The following is a 4968-nucleotide window of genomic DNA, read 5'->3' as shown; positions in this document are numbered from 1 at the left end:
GGGGACGGAAAGACAAGGATTATATTAATTCTTTAAAATAATAATTGATACTTTTGACTCATTTATTTTGTCACTCCCCATGCAGGTGCACTATCCAAACTTAAATTGTTGTAATTTATGAACGCTTTGGAATACAGATATAAGTTTGGTCTCTTTTTAAAGAAGAAAATCAGCAGATTATCGCAAAAGTGGAATTTAAAAAAGAAATTTAAGTATCAAAACGTTATGGTAGTTTACATGTACTGTAAAGAAAATGCACTATATTCATTTTATTTTATTTGATGTATAATAAATGTTTTACATAACAGGTTTTACTCTAAAATTGGTATACAATTAAAGCCTTGTGTCTAAATAAGTTATGTTCCAAATTTGAAGTTGATATGAAAAAAAGTGAGGTTCCTGTGAGATTTTATTTAGGGCGTTATACCACAAACAGCCACCGGGCCGTCCCGCAGATAAAGATTCGCAATCTAGATGCTTCAACTAAACTATTTGATCAAATTTTCATTCTGCTCGTCAAAGAAAAAAAAATGCTTTGTAGTTTGCTAGCTAAATATAGCTTAATTTGAATATGATGATGTTCTCATGTCAGTGTGCTATTTTGTGATTAGTAAATGTCTTGAAATCTCTTCACTGTCGTCTGAATGCAGCTCAAAAAGGAGTGTGACGGTCTCAACGATCAGCTGAAGGAGATGAAAATGAGGTAATGAGCTGTCCGTACAGACATTTATGAACACAGAGAAATGACAGCAGTTTATTAATGCTTTTCATAGACATAGTTCATCGTTCCAGTCAGTCAAATTAGATTATTGTTACTGTATAGCAACAAGTATAGATGTTTAATCATGGTATTATATGCGCAGGCTTTCTAGAACACACACACACACACACACACACACATGCATTTAGAGCGATTATATAAACAGATTGGTTAGAGTTTATCATGGTCTGTGGCAGGCTTTTCTAACAGTCAGGGCAACAGTTCAATAAACAAGAAGTTAATATTAAGTGATTTCATTCGGAGAGAAAATATTGTCATTTTGCACTATGGTTCTAAACAAAGCCATGTTGTGCACACGGCAGTGTTTCGTTACTGAATGAATTGGCCTTTTTTGAACGCGTTGAGTCAGTGTTTCTTACGAATCAGTCGTTTTGAACAAATCGACTGAATAAATGACTCAACGACTCATCATTAAGACTGAGACTACTGGCGATTTTAGTCTCTTTTTTTAATTAATTAATTAATGTTTTTTTTTTTTATACAAGTATCATATGTGAGCCTGCAGCACAAAAGCAGTGTTGAGTCGCTGGGGGATATTTGTAGCAATAGCCAACAATACATTGTATGGGTCACAATTATACATTTCTCTTTTATGTCAAAAATCATTAGGATATTAAGTAAAGATCATGTTCCATGAAGATATTTAGTAAATGTCCTACTGTAAATATATCAAAACTTAATGTTTGATTAGTAATATGCATTGCTAAGAACTTAATTTGAACAACTTTAAAGATGATTTTCTCAATATTTTGATTTTTTTGCACCCTCAGATTCCAGATTTTTAAATAGTTGTATCTCAGCCAAATATCGTCCGATCCTAACAAATGATGATGAATAAATCTCAATTTCACCAAATTGACACTAAAGACTGGTTTTGTGCTCCAGGGTCACGTATGTGAGTTGAAGTCTGAAAACGTTACTGAATGGAATGCAGCAGCGCGAACATTCTATTAAGCGTTTCTTTTTGTTTCATGGATGAAGAAAAGTTACACAGGGTTGGAGAGCTTGGGGGCGAGTAAATGATGACTGAAGTTCAATCACACAGTCTGTCTTCTGCGCAGGGAAAGCACTTTCACGAGTGAATCAGAGAAGGAGAACGCAGCTCTTCAGCAGTCTCTCCGAACACAGAGTGCCTTGATCTCAGAGAAGGACACAGAATTAGACTCTCTGAGGAACGAGGTAACAACTGTTTGGATTAGAGTGTGTGTGTGTGTGTGTGTCTGTGTCTCTGTGTGTGTGTTTGTGTGTGTGTGTGTCTCTGTGTGTGTGTGTGTCTGTGTGTGTGTGTGTGTCTGTGTGTGTGTGTGTGTGTGTGTGTGTCTTTTTGATACTATATAATGGCCACATGGTCTACAGTAAATCGCTGTCACCATACCTGTAGTACAGCATGATTCCTGTTTGCATATAACTAATTAATAGATGACAATCATGATTTTGAGTAGTGAGACCGTACATTCAATTACATCATTTACATGCTTTTTAGCACAGGTTAGAGAATTGTTGAGAATTGCTGCTTTTGTTTATGAATGTTTCAAGAACAAGTCAAGTACAAATTGTGATTTTGCTTTTCCTCTGTCTGAGTGTAGTTTGAAGAAATGCTGGTTGTGTGTTTCAGTGAGGAGCTGAAACAAGCAGTGGCTGAAAAAGCCCAGGCAGTGGAGGCTCTGAAACACGAGAAGGAAAAGCTAACCGTGGAGCTCGCCAGCAGCCACAAAGACGGCAACGTTCTGCTAAACGTACGTTAAACGAATGATATGTGCGATTTAATAGATATATTAGTTTGCATCTGGAAGTTTGTCTGACTGAAGTATTCAGTGTCTGAAGTCATTTTTATATTTTAAATCAGTCATTTTTGAATGCTAAAAAATGAATGAAATGTGCAGTGTGTTTTATGTAAATATTTTATGCTTTAAATACAATGCTGTGATGATTAATGTTCATTTGAGAAGCGAAAGCCCTAAATTAGATTCGCTCTCAATGCAGCTCAAAAAGGAGTGTGACCGCCTCAATGATCAGCTGAAGGAGATGAAACTGAGGTAAGCAACGGCAGAGTTTGTTATGGGGTTTATTGCATCGTTTCGACTAACCCCAAACGAACGAAAGCTGAAGCACACGTCATACAGTCTGTCTTCTGCGCAGGGAAAGCACTTTCACGAGTGAATCAGAGAAGGAGAACGCAGCTCTTCAGCAGTCTCTCCGAACACAGAGTGCCTTGATCTCAGAGAAGGACACAGAATTAGACTCTCTGAGAAACGAGGTAGTATGGCTGATTATATAATAACGTTGTATGATATTTGGGAAGATACAGAAACTGGATATTAAATGTTTGTTTACATGAGCTTCTGGTGCTTGGGCTTTCTCTGTTCCTCGCTATTAAGCTAGTATTACTTGGTTCTTAATTCGTGAGTTTCTGTTCAGAGACTGGAACTGTGGAGTGTATGGCTGATTATATAATAACGTTGTATGATATTTGGGAAGATACAGAAACTGGATATTAAATGTTTGTTTACATGAGCTTCTGGTGCTTGGGCTTTCTCTGTTCCTCGCTATTAAGCTAGTATTACTTAGTTCTTAATTCGTGAGTTTCTGTTCAGAGACTGGAACTGTGGAGTTTTTCCATGTCAGTCTTTATTACACAAGAAAAAAATGGTTTTCATAAATTGAGATTTATATTATTAGAATATGCGAGTTAATGATAGGCTGCTTTACTGAGTTACTGGATTTTTTTAAAGGGGTCATGAACTGAGAAATCAATATTCCTTTAATCTTTTGACATATAAGAGGTCACTGTACTATAAAAACATCCTGTAAGTTTCAGAACTCAACACTTTCTCGTTAGTCTAAAAACTGCTTTTATTGAAGCCAATCTGCCAAAACGACAGCTAGTGGAATGTCACTTTATGACGTAATAGTGTGGCTAAACTCCACCTCCGCAGAAGATCAATGCCTGCTTCTACATCACTGCCACTTTAGCCCCGCCCACCGATTCTACAGCAGTCTGTTTAGCCCCGCCCACCGATTCTACATCACTGCCTGTTTAGCTCCGCCCACCGATTATACAGCGCTGCCTGTTTAGCGCTGCCTGTTTAGCTCCGCCCACCAATTCTACAGCGCTGCCTGTTTATCTCCGCCCACCGATTATAAGGCGCTGCCTGTTTAGCTCCGCCCACCGATTATAAGGCGCTGCCTGTTTAGCTCCGCCCACCGATTATACAGCGCTGCCTGTTTAGCGCCGCCCACCGATTCTGCTTCACTGCCTGTTTAGCGCCGCCCACCGATTCAAGCATGTAGTGTAAATAGCGAGAGAGGCGAAAGCAGGTCTACGCAGAAACCAAATGATAAAGATGCTCCAAAGACGATGTTCAGAGTCAAGCTGTGGAAAAAGTCTTTGCATCGCCTTCTTTTTAATGAAGATCCAGACCGCATCGGTGAAAACTGTTTATATTACGTGCTCACTATTGCTTTGTCTGTTATTACAGATCGTTTGATCTGCCTTTTTAACCTAAATCACAGAATCGTCCATCTCTGAAGGATGCAGCTGTCAATCATACACAGCTATTAGCCAATCACAGCAGTGGGCGTTTACTTCTGAGTCTGCAATCCGCCACACCTATTCAGTGTTCTGATGAGGGGTCAAAACAGGACAGAAAATAGTCTATTACTTCTGAATTATGAAGAGAACATTTATTCTATGAACACAATTATGTTTAGAGAACAGTACAAAATCATTTAAAAAAGCAGTTCATGACCACTTCAAAAGCTGAAAATATCAATGCAAAATTTGCATGAATATTAAATTGTTCCCTCCTAATGCAGTTCAAAAAGGAGTGTGACAGTCTCAATAGTCAACTGAAGAAGATAAAAGTGAGGTGAGCAACCACAGGAAATTTAATGCAATTTTGACTACCACGTGTAGAAGTATTTGCTGTGTTGTTTTAATATAGAGATTCTGACCCTGCATGAGTGAATGGAGAAAGCACACGTCATACAGTCTGTCTTCTGCGCAGGGAAAGCACTTTCACGAGTGAATCAGAGAAGGAGAACGCAGCTCTTCAGCAGTCTCTCCGAACACAGAGTGCCTTGATCTCAGAGAAGGACACAGAATTAGACTCTCTGAGGAACGAGGTAACAACTGTTTGGATTAGAGTGTGTGTGTGTGTGTGTCTGTGTCTCTGTGTGTGTGTGTG

The 4968-nt window shown here is 38.6% G+C and overlaps 1 pseudogene; it reads left to right on the top strand.

Moving 5' to 3' along the window:
* LOC107571516 (CAP-Gly domain-containing linker protein 1-like) overlaps positions 1 to 4968 on the top strand; it is a 52969-nt pseudogene that overhangs the window by 38384 nt on the left and 9617 nt on the right.

This window comes from Sinocyclocheilus grahami, unplaced genomic scaffold (assembly GCF_001515645.1).
Source record: "Sinocyclocheilus grahami isolate Dianchi unplaced genomic scaffold, SAMN03320097.WGS_v1.1 scaffold1606.1, whole genome shotgun sequence".
In the NCBI taxonomy this organism is placed as follows: domain Eukaryota; kingdom Metazoa; phylum Chordata; class Actinopteri; order Cypriniformes; family Cyprinidae; genus Sinocyclocheilus; species Sinocyclocheilus grahami.
This window is presented reverse-complemented; position numbering and strand designations above follow the sequence as displayed.